The sequence below is a fragment of the Lontra canadensis genome, unplaced genomic scaffold (genome assembly GCF_010015895.1).
Source record: "Lontra canadensis isolate GAN:19392208 unplaced genomic scaffold, GSC_riverotter_1.0 scaffold2, whole genome shotgun sequence".
In the NCBI taxonomy this organism is placed as follows: Eukaryota; Metazoa; Chordata; class Mammalia; order Carnivora; family Mustelidae; genus Lontra; species Lontra canadensis.
In genome coordinates, this window is record NW_022630996.1 from 50,149,683 (window position 1) to 50,162,405 (window position 12,723).

Genomic DNA, 12,723 nt, shown 5'->3' on the forward strand with positions numbered 1-12,723 from the left:
CTGGGATCGAGCCCCACATCGGGCTCTCTGCTCAGCGGGGAGCCTGCTTCCTCCTCTCTCTCTGCCTGCCTCTCTGCCTGCTTGTGATCTCTCTATCAAATAAATAAATAAATCTTTAAAAAAAAAAAAAACTAAACAAACAAACAAAAAACCCAGTCATCGTAAACTTTAACATATGTCAAACCAAAATCCTTGTTTTCCACCCCACCCTCTAACTCAGCTGCTTCTTCATTTCAGGAAATGGCACCATCTCGATTGTCACCCCCAAAACATTCCCAGGGTTTTGGGGAAGTCATCCATAATTATTTTGTTCCTCAACCCCCATAGCCAAACTTTCAACAAGTGCTATTGATTGTACTGCCAAGATATATTTCTTTCTATGTGACCTTTCCTCTATCCCAATGTCACCCCCTAGGTTTATACTATCACCTTTCACACAACCTGCTACAATTGCTTCTTACTATTCTTCTTGATCTAGTTTTTCCTTTTGTAAGTTAATAAATCTCCTTTATTGTTTAACCTATAATAACCTTTTTAAAAAATGAAACACGAGGGGCGCCTGGGTGGCTCAGTGAGTTAAGCCTCTGCCTTCTGCTCAGGTCATGATCTCAGGGTCCTGGGATCGAGCCCCCCATCGGGCTCTCTGCTCAGCAGGGAGCCTGCTTCCTCCTCTCTCTCTGCCTGCCTCTTTGCCTACTTGTGATCTCTCACTTTCTCTGTCAAATAAATAAATAAAATCTTAAAAAAAAAAAATGAAACACGAGTAACCCACTCCCTGACATAAAACCATGCAATGGCTTCCCAGAGGATGGTGGCTGTGTATTCTGTGATAAGAAAACCTAAATCAAACGGGCTTAAACAACAAAGGGAATTTGATTCAAATTTTAAAAATCTAGAAGTAAAGCAGCTCAAAAATCTCATCAAATTCCATTTTCTGCATTCTCCGGCCATCCCCAGTGGTATCTCCCAACCATAGTTCCTAAGAAGTCTGTAAGACACAATCGGGACAGCAAATTTTCTTGTTCATGTCCAAAAGGAGGAAGTAAGGGTCCATTGGTTTGCCCCAGTTGGGTCTCTTGGGTCACAGGCTCACCCTTGAAACAATGACTATGAGCAGAGGACTGGAGGAAGCTGATTGGCCTAAGCCAACCAGGGCCCATTCCTGGAGCTAGAGATGGAGTTAGCTTCCCACGGAGGGGCAAGGGTAATGCATGAAGATGGAGAAGAGCCAGAAAATCCGGCTGCCTTGGTTCAGGCTGCTGTAACAGAACGCCACAGAATGGGTGACTTAAACCACAGTCATTCCTTCCTCACAGCTCTGGAGGCTGGAAGTCTGAGATCAGAGTGACAGCATAGCTAGATTCTTTATGAAGGACTCTCCCAGGTTTACAGACAGCTGTCTTCTCCTTGTATCCTCATAAGATGCTGATGGTCAGGGAGGGAGGGAGAGAAGGGGAGAGTAAGAGAGAGAGACAGTGAGGGAGGGAGAGGGCGCTCTCAAGTCTCATCCAAGGGCACTAATTCCACTCCTGAGAGCACCATCCTCATGACCCCCTTACCTCCCCCGAGCCCCACCTCCTCATAGCATCACACTTGGAAGTTAAGATTTCAACATACAGATTTTAAGGGGCACAAACATTTAGTCCAGAACAAGGGGAAAACAGAAGTTAGGTAGGCAGCCAACAATGTCCACGATCCATGACCTGTAAGGTATTAACAATCCCTTTTCCTCTCCTGGCCTTCTTTCCAGCAGTCCCGTACCAGTGTCCCTCTCACCGTATCCAGGGACAACGGCCCTTTTCTTACCCTCTTACCCTCTCGTGCCAGGAAGCTCATCGGCACCTCAGATTATTTGCATTCACTGCTCCTACCGACATCACTCTTCTTCTGCAGCTCTTCACACAGCAGATTCCTTCTGTTCCTCTGATCTTAACTCAGAACACTGTCTCTTTTGCTGTGGTTTATTTAATTAAATGAACTGTGACAGATGGACATACCAGCTCTCTAACCATGGGGTCTTAGAAATCACTACATTTCTGAGAGATTTCGGCACACACAGTGTAGTAACTTAAAAGTTCAGTCTACCTTTAATTACTACAATTTATATATAATTAACTGAAAGAGAAGTTTTATTTAATTTTAAAATAATTACTTATTGGTCATTTTCCCCTTTGAAAGAAAAGGAAACTCTCAGAGGAGCATAAAAAAAAAAATCTTGAAACCTTGCTTCTTCAGCGGAGAAGTCCTGTTATTTCAGCAACAACCCCACTAAAGGAAATATAAATGAATACCTTTGGAGCTGTTGCGCCAAAGACATGTTTGCAATGGCTGGAGCAGCTGCAGTAACTCTGCTTACAGGAGGCCATGTTGCCACCTGTTCAGAAGCACTGTCTGAAAGCATCCGAACTCTCACTATATTGTGATCATTCCTTTTATGAATATTGAGAATTTAGAATGACCCATTGTAGTGCATAAAATCACTAAATTAAACTTTTAGGAAGATGATTGATCTCTGAAAATTAAAAACTGTGGATGAAAACAATCTGCAATACTTAGCACTTTTACTATTGCAATGACTTCAAAACTATTAATTGGTATACAAGCTTGCAAATATGTTGTGATATTTTGGAAAAAAGCTGGATAATTGATATAGAGGAAAGTAAATTTTACAGGACTAATGTCAAGATAAAACAAGGTACCAGAAACCTTTGATGCAGGAGATGCCTTTCATTGAAGAAAAGGGAAGAAATGGGCAACACCAGCAGTTGTCCCTTTTCACTAGGTTTGGGCTCTGTCCCTGTGAGACCTCATTCCAGCAGAGACCCAATTAATACTGATTATCAAGTGTCTATACAACGACAGTTCTTTGAGCAAAAATACATATATTTGTAAGGCAATGATGGGATGCTAACACTGGCCTCATTTTAGAGCCTGCTAGATCTTGGACAGTCTTTAACTATTCAGTTCAGCAATGCTTCAACCATTTAAAATGGTTTGTCATTTCCTTGTTTATGTATCCCATTGTTGCAACAATAGCATATGTCAGATTCCAGCATCTGATAGGTTGAAATATAATTTTTTTTTTAATGACAGAGAGAGATAGCAAGAGAGGGAAAACAAGGAGGGGAAGTGGGAGACAGAGAAGCAGGCTTCCCGCTGAGCAGGGAGCCCAATGCGGGGGGCGGTTGATCCCAGGACTCTGTGATAATGATGCGAGCCAAAGGCAAATGCCTAATGACTGAGCCATACAGGCACCCCCAATAGGTTGAAATATAAATGAAAATGTAGCATGTGCATTTTACCAAAGTAAGATACAATCTATTGTAAGAAAGATTTATACATACATTATACATATTTTTATATATTTATATATTTTATATCTATATCTATATATATATCACTAAAAACAATGAAAATGTTGATAATCCAACAATAACACATGATCAATAATAAAAAGAATTCCTCTTTAAAAGCTGGTAAAACATTGAAAAATGTGCATCCTAGAGTAGATGAGATATGTTTGTCAAAGACAGAATGTAGTGCTAATCTTGATTTCTTTTTCTCAAAAGATTTATTTATCCATTTTAGAGAGAGAGAGTGAATAGGGGAAGGGGCAGAGGGAGAGAATCCTTCAAGCAGATCTCCCTATAGCACCCCTGTGGTGAGCACAGAGCCTGATGTGGGGCTGGATCCCATGACCCATGAGATCAGGACTCATGAGATCACAACTCATGAGATCACAACCTGAGCCAAAACCAAGAGTTGGATGCTCAACTCACTGAGCCACCCAGGCACCCCTACTATCCTTGATTTCTCAGCTTAGAATTACTAAGTCACAGGGATGACTGGATGGCTCAATTGGTTAAGAACCTGCCTTTGACTCAGATTATGATTCCAGGGTCCTAGAATCAAGCCCGCATTCTTCTCCCTCTCCCTCTGCCTCCATTCCCCTTGCTTGTGCTCTCTCACTCTCTCTCTGTCAAATAATTTTTTTTTTAATTTTTAAGAAAAAAAAAATACTAACTCACAGTTCCCTGGATCTCAGCAACTAGTTGAGTTACAAAAGGTGACTTCTTGTATTTTGCTTAAAGTTCAAAAGAGGTAGTTTTAAATGAATTAAATATTTTTAGGTATATCTGGAATTGGACATTTTCAATCTATACACCTAAAAGGCAAATCGAGCTTTCTGACTTTACTTTCATTTGCCTCTACACTTTTCAACATAGAATGAAAGTTTTGGAGACAATGCTTAATAGATGTTTGACCTTGAACAAGCTATATCACCTCCGGGCTTTGCTCATTTGTAAAGGAAGATATCGGTGATAACGGCTCTTTTATAGCCTTGTTATAAGACTTCAGTAAGGTGTGTGAAGTGGTGGGAATAAATGGTGCCTAGTCCATAGCAAGCACTGAGTAAATGGAAGCTCTAATTATTTCACATCCATTCAAAATACACATGTTAAGTAGTATACAGTTAGGTCTATTGACATGCTCATTGGAAGGGGGAGTAGGAAAGGAAAGCATTCTAGATACTATTGCTAATTTAGGAATCACCTCAAAACTTGGTATCTTAAAAGAGCTATTTTGTTATGTACCCTGATTCTGGGTGTCAGGATTTCACACAGGACACAGTTCTATGATGTTGGGGGCCTCGGCTGGGAAAACTCGAAGGTGGGGGAGGATAACTCATCAGTCGAAGGCCATAACCATCTTTCTTTTCTTTTCTTTTTTTTTTTTTTTTTTTTTTTTTTAAGAGAGAGAGAGAGAAGGAGGGAAGGGGTAAAGGAAAAGGAGGAGAGAATCTTAAGCAGGCTGCATGCCCAGCGCAGAGCCTGATGCAGGACTCGATCTCACAACCTGAGATCATGACCTGAGCAGAAACCAAGAGTCAGATGCTTAACTGACTGAGCCATCCAGGTGCCCCAAGGTCATAACCATCTTAAGGTATCTTTGCTCCTATGTCTGGCAGCTGATGCTGGTTGTCAGCTGGGACCTCAGCTAGTCTGTCAGCCAGAAAATGTGCATGGATATTCTCCTTGTGGTCTGCCAGCGGACACTGGGGTGTCCTCACCATGTGGTGGCTGGGTTCCCAGAACAAGCATCCCAAGAGAGTCAGACAGCAACTGTGTTGATTTCACAACTTAGCTTGGAAATCACATTAAGTCACAGAGCACCATCAGATTTATGAAGAGCCCACATTTTAACAAGAGGAATGTCAAAGTCACATTGGAAGAAGAGCAAGTGAAATGGGAGATGTCATCACAAGCTGTTTGGAAAACGCCATCTGCCAGAGAGAATGAGAAAAGTGTGAGGGACAGAGACAAAATTTAAGACAACCTCAAAGGCGAGCACTTCTTATGGCATAGCCATGCACCAAAACATTTGAGAGAGACACTTGTTGACATTTTGAAATGTCTAGTAACTACCAGCCTAGTGCAGAAATCATTCAGAACTATCAAAAAGATTATTATGTTCATATACTCAGAAAGAGAGCAGGTGCTAACAAAATTCTCATAGTTGCTTTTCAAACAAAGCTTATCAAAGCTAAGAAGAAATAGAGTTGTTTTTGGATATATAGATTCTCAGGACCTATCATAAACTAAGTGAGGAGAGACATTCAGTAGAACTAACATGTGCGTAGAGGAGCAAGCTAAAACAACTCTGGTCATAAGGGTTCTGGGTATTTTTAAGATTAAATTAAAGAATTCATATGAATTAAAAAGTGACTTTCCTTGTGCATTCATATCCAACGTGCTTTAGTATAATATTTACTTCTTCATATCTTATTTTTAAAACATTATGAGATTAGTATCACTGTTCCCACTTTATCGGTAAGAAAGCTGAGCCTCAAGAGGCTAAAAATTTGCCTTTCTACCTGAACCCTAGTTCCCCACTTTCCATTCCTTACACAATGCTTTTGATTTGATTTATCTTGTAGAGGACATTTAAAAGTACCAAAATAGGGGTGCCTGGGTGGCTCAGTGGGTTGGGCCACTGCCTTCGGCTCAGGTCGTGATCTCAGGGTCCTGGGATCGAGTCCCGCATCGGGCTCTCTGCTCGGCGGGGAGCCTGCTTCCCTCTCTCTCTCTCTATCTGCCTGCCTCTCCATCTACTTGTGATCTCTCTGTCAGATAAATAAATAAAATCTTTAAAAAAAAAAAAAGTACCAAAATAGACATTTCTGGCCAGAGTTTGAAACAGGGAAATAGAATTCAAAGTACTATAGAAAGCTTTATATTTTTAACTACCAAAAACATTTTAAAGAAGGCACTGAATGTCCCAGTCAACAACAAGCTCAACAGGCCCTTGGAGCAACACGATTTGAGAGGTTCCCATCACATAGGGCCTGTCTTGACTGAGAGGATGTTTGTGAGGAGAAAGAAACGGGATGTACTTCAAACAGAAGTCAGAGAGACTTCTTAAGGAGACAAAACATTAATTTTTGAACAAAAAAGTATAAATATTCATTGGTAGTTTTGGAAATCATTAGGGACAAATGAGTAAGAGAAATAGAAATCTGAAGCTGACTGGACTAATTAGCTAGAGAAATAAATATAGATGTTAAATCAGTGCTTCTGAAGCTTCATGGTACCATTAAAAAAATCGACACTGACAGCAAAACATTTCAAAAGTTTTAACCTGGAAGACTCTTCTTCAATAGGCCCACTTTTTTTCGTTATTCTTTAACTTCTTAGGCTATAACCTGAACTCCTTAGAGACATAGTTACATTTGCATTTTTCTCACTGCCTAATTAACATGCCTTTCCAGATTTCTGTCAGATAATAAATTATTTTATTGAGCTAGTAAAACTCTTTTTATGCAGAAAGATTTCTTTACAGACCACGCAATAAAGGCACTTTATTGTGGTTTGTGACTTAAACCAAAACGAATGTTGGGTGTTTTTTTAAAATATGTGTCACAATGCAAAACACATGATACAACTGAACTTTAAAATGTAATCTAATCCTGATACTTTCATCTAAGCAGTACTTGAAGCTCTCTTATAGCATTGGCTACTATCTAACATCTTACTCAAGAAGTTAGCAGAACTTTATCATTCTTACATTGTAAAGTGAAAACAACTCACAGGTATGGCCCGTAGCAGAAAATGCAAAAAGCAAATTGAGTATTAAATTACATTCTTCCTACAAATAAGTCAGTTCTGACTATTTAAGGGGGGGAAGCCCTTTGCTGAAGCCTCTCACAGTAATGGTTCACATAATAACATTCTATAACAAAATGTCAGATTCACCCAAGCTATTAATTGCACAAATTTGGAAATCTCCACATGAGAGTAATTTTAAATGCTTCATGTGCAAGCATGCATGTGCCCCCCCACACACACACACAGCAGAGTAAGTAAAGAAATAAGAGGGAACCCTCTCTCTTTCTCTCTTTTTAAAGATTTTACTTATTTATTTGAGAGAAAGAGGGAATGAGCACATGAGGGGCAGAGGGAGAAGGAGAAGCAGACTCCCCACTGAGCAGAGAGCCCCTAGGATCCCAGGATCATGACCTGAGTCGAAGGCAGATGCCTAACCAACTGAGCCACCCAGGTGCCCCTCTCTCTTTTAAGTGTCCTTATATATTACCTAAAGCTAGTTACTGGTGGTTTAAATCCTATTCAAAAGCTTCTATATCTGAGACATGATTTTTTAAGCTTCAGGTTTGAAATCTAGAATAACTAATTAAAAATGTGTTCATTTGTTTGTTTGTTTTACCATTTTACCATAACACTATCATTTGGGGTGGGGTTGGGGGGAGATAGCAGTTAAAATATTCCTGCAGCTAGCAAGAGAATACAGGAGATCTGTGTTTGCTATTTTTTTCTGGTTCATCTGACCCAAGATGGATGGATGGATGGACTTAAACAAAATCGTCAGAGGCCAGTCCATGCTTCCCGGTTTATGTAAGTACTCTGGCTACTGTAAGCCAGTCCCTACAAAGAGAGATAATTTTGGATCCTGACATCTGATGAAAGTTCACCCTCCTATAAATGATGGCTACTCAAAGGGCCATGCTTTACCATCCTCAACATATCTTCAAACACAGAGAAAATATTCTCTTTGGAAAATGACCATCATTATTCATTTGCACCCAAGGATTTAAAGTCACATCTGTTATTGAGAAGGACATACTTTGAGCCATTTTTCAGGCTTTGATTTGGAACTTCAAGTGGGACCAGAGGGGAAGGTAACTGGATAGTTAGCAAAAGCCCATACTCATATGCTGAGCACAGAGAAGCCTAAGATTTGTTAGAAGAGGTTTTTTTAGAAGGAACTATATATACTAAAGTATATGAAAAATCCCCCTGGATTAGAAACAGTGCAATTTCCTTCAACTAGGTGGGTTTTTTTTTTTGTCTGTGTGTGTGTTTTTTGTGGTTTTTGCTTGCTAGCTTCAGAGCACTCAGAGCCTCACAGACACCCTTAAACACCATCAGGCAGTAGACTAACAAAGACTGCTGACTTAGTTAGCAGATCTGGAACTGCCCCCCAGATCCTCAGTGAATGCCTCATTCATAGGACATAACACAAAATAGACTAGTTAAAAAATAAAGTAGTGTATTTTCAGGTTTAGATCATTGGATCCAGCTATTAAATGGAGAATGAATAAAAAACAGTCTGTTTTTAATACATGAGAAGTTGTGTAAGAAGCATTTATCTCAACCTACTGATACTGTTTTATGTTAAATTGCTCAAGTTTTTAATTAATGTATTGTCTTAAATGGGTTAATGTTCCCACTTGAAATCTTATTTACACCATTTTCTGGCATAGACCCACTTTTCCAAAGGCATATCAAAGTTTAACGTCAACCTAGCCGGATGTTCATTATCATACTATCATAGAGTCCAAGTTAATGAAAATTGACAGCGTGGCTTTATGGCAACACAAAGGCACTGTTCCAAAGTGGTACTTACCCTTTATACAGTTGTATTATGAAAAGTGTTTAAGCCAAAGTTAACTTTCTTTTCCTTCTACTGTACCTAAAAATTCAGATTCATTAATGGCCAAGATTTGGAGTGAAAGAATAAAAAAGGGACCAGAAAGAAATGATGGTCTGTAAAAGTGATTCCCTCTCCTTCAGAGTCATGAAGCTACTCTAGGGCTTTCCAGAAATAACTCATAGACTAAAATAAACCTGGAACAAACGTCTTTGGGTCTTAGGGTCAAGGTAAACCACAATCCTTCCTAAAAGCTCAAATTTGAAGTACCTTCCTAAGTGTTCCACTGACCAGTGTTAAATAACAACATAATCTGATTTTTAGCTTGGGGTACCTGGGTGGCTTAGTTGGTTAAGCATCCAAGTCTTGATTTCAGCTCAGATCATGATCTTGGGGTCCCAGGGTCATGCCCCACACGGGGATCCACACTCAAGGCAGAATCTGCTTGAGAATTCTCTTTCCCCCTACCCGTGTGTTCTCTCTCTCTCTCAAATAAATAAAAATTTCTTAAAAATCTGATTGTTGGCTTAAATAAAGGACAATTTATAGGAATGCTCTGCTGGCTGTTTGATTCACAGCCACATCTCTGGTTCCCTTCAGCACTCCTTAGCCATGTATATCGTGGTCAAGCACTCATATTTTGAGTGGTGCTGGACTCAAATCCCAGTTCAGCCATTTTTTAACCTATGTTAGTTTATTGTTTTTAACCTATGTTAGTTTAGATAAGTCATCTAATTTGTGTCAAAGCCTCTGCTTCTTTATGTAAGAAATAGAAATATTAATACCCACTTGACATATTATTTCAAGGGAGAGAAATAATGTAGCCAAAGTGCCTAGCTCAGAGCCTAACAATTGTCTGATTATGATGATTATTTATTCAATAAATGTTTTTATCCAGTATCACCACTGTTACCTTTTATGAGTTCCAAAGAATCATGAGTCAGATAAACAGGACTGAATCCCATCCTGATGGTCATATATTTAGAGCTCTTTACTGCAACAATCCAAGTGTAAAAAAAGGGGAATATTGTGCTCACCTGCCACTAGGAGGCATATTTTCTGCCAACCTGTTCATGTACTCTAGCATACACCATCTCTATGTGAGGGCTCTATAGAATATTTACATCTCACATTTATATTGTTTAATAATTGTTTGAAACTTGGGCCTTCATTTTTTTTCTATCTGCAGGTCCAGCCTCCACGCCTGCCTCATCTGTATGTTTCGGTATATAAACAAAAATTCAGCCTTTAGAATCAGACAGACAAAAGTTTGATTCCTGTCTCCAACATTTACTAGTTGTGAAAACTTAGGCAAATGACTGACTTCTACAAACCTATTTACTCCATCTATAAAACTGGAATACTAATTGCCTTATGATGGTATTGTGAGTATTAGAAACAAATAATTGTATGTTCTTGGCACAGAGTTGACTCTCAATGGGTGAGAACAACACTGTTTCAGTTTTTTGTGTTATTTCTGCCTAATTCTAAACTTTAGTCTTAAGCTGAGCTGTTTTGGTCCATCCAAGAATAAAGATCTCATTCGAACTTCCAATTGGGGACAGGATAAAGTATCTGTGCTTCTCTTATTTCTCTTGCTAAGTACAGCTATAAACTATGGATGTTATATTTTAAAAAGAGAAAGAGACAGGGAGAGACCAAGAGAGAAAGAGCCTCTCAAGACAAAGAAAACAAACAAGATTGAGAACTTGAGACCCAAAGAATGGCACTGTATTGGGTTCCCTGGGTTTTCTTCTTGCCTCAAACATACTAAATGTGGTCAAGAAGAAGTTGGCAACCTGAAACAACTAATGAATGCACAAAAATAAGCTCCAAGAAAAACCTGCTCTTCTAGTCAGAAGACCAGGAAAGGAACAATCCAGCAAGACATAAAAACTTTTAGACAGTAACAATCTCCTCTAGCCAAACTCTATGGGAAAATCTGTATCTTCCCTATCACCGTTGTCAGCAAAGACTAAGCAGAAAGCCAAGACTTCTATCACCATTTGGTGATAATGTGGCATCTCTCCCAGGTGAGATGGTATCAAGAAGAACAAGAGGGAAGTGAGGACTTTCACCCATCTTCCCATCTCTCTACCCTTGGGTTGTCAGTAAAGGCTATGTAGGGAAGAGTAATGAGGTACCCCTTCATTTCCCAGGCAGGATGTTACCACTGGAGGCAGTGGGAAGTCTGCTGAAGTCCCACCCCTACACAGCAGTAACAAGGTCCTCAACCCTAAAGATTGTGTTAACAGATGTTGAGTGGAAAACTTGGATTTCTATCACCACTGAGCAGTAAGGAGATGGCTCCCCACTTCCCTCATCCATATGCTGTCAGATGTGTCACTAAGAAAACAGATTTAAGTAAGACCAGAATCTCATAGCATAATACCAAAAATATCCAAGATCTATTAGAAAAATAAAACACTCATCATACCAAGAACTAAGAAAATCTCAACTTGAATGAGAAACAAAGATAATCAATAGATGTCAGTAATGTGATGATACTAATGTTGGAATTATCAAAGAGTTTAAAAGAGTCATCATAAAAATACTTCACTGAACAATTGCAAATATACTTGAAATAAATGAAAAAAAATGGAAAGTCTAGCAAAGAAAGAGAAGACATGAAGAAATTTTTAAATGGAAAAACACAACTGAATTTTTTTTAAAGATTTTATTTATTTATTTGACAGAGATCACAAGTAGTCAGAGAGGTAGGCAGAGAGAGAGGAAAGGAAGCAGGCTCCCTGCTGAGCAGAGAGCCTGATGCAGGGCTCCATCCCAGGACCCTGAGATCATGACCTGAGCCAAAGGCAAAGGCTTTAACCCACTGAACCACCCAGGTGCCCCACAACTGAATTTTTTAAAAAATGGGTCGACTCGCTAGCAGAGTAGAGAGAAACACAAAAATCAATAATCTTGAAGAGAGAAGGGGAGAAAATCAATCTGAACAACAGAGAACAAATACATTGAAAAAAAAATGAACACAGTCTCAGGGACCTGCAGAATTATAACAAAAGATTTAACATTCATGTCACCAATATTTTGGAAGGAAAAGAGAAAAACCTTTGGGATTGAAAGTCTTTGAAAAAGTAATACTTGACAAATTCCAAGTTTGGCAATAGACTATAAACCCACAGAATCCAAACAGGATAAACCTAGAGATATCCACAGCAAGACATATGATAACGAAACTTCTGAAAACTAAAGACAAAGTCTTGACAACAGAGAAACGGCACATTATTGTATCTATTTATAGGGATAAAACAATTGAAATGACAGCAGATTTCTCATCAGAAACCCTGGAAGCTAGAGAAAGGGGAAACTTTTCAAATGTTGAAAGAAATCAAAACAAAACAAAACTGTGAACCCAGGATCCTGTATTCCATGAGATATTCTTCAGGAATTAAATGGAAATCAAGACATTGTCCAGTAAAGGAAACTTGAAAATTTGAGAACCTTTTGCCAGTACCTACTCTAAAAGAATGACTAAAGAAGGGGCACCTGGGTAGCTCAGTTACTAGGCATTTGCCTTCGGCTCAAATCATGATCCCAGGGTTCTGGGATTGAACCCTGCATTTGAGACCTACTTCAGATTTCCTGCTTAAGCAGGAAGCCTGCTTCTCCCTCTCCTACTCCCCCTGCTTGTGTTTCCTCTCTTGCTGTCTCTCTCTCTCTCTCCAAATAAACAAATAAATAAAATATTTTTTTAAAAAGCATGGCTAAAGAAAACCCTTAAAACAATGCAAATGTTAAAAGAGTGAACCTAGGAAT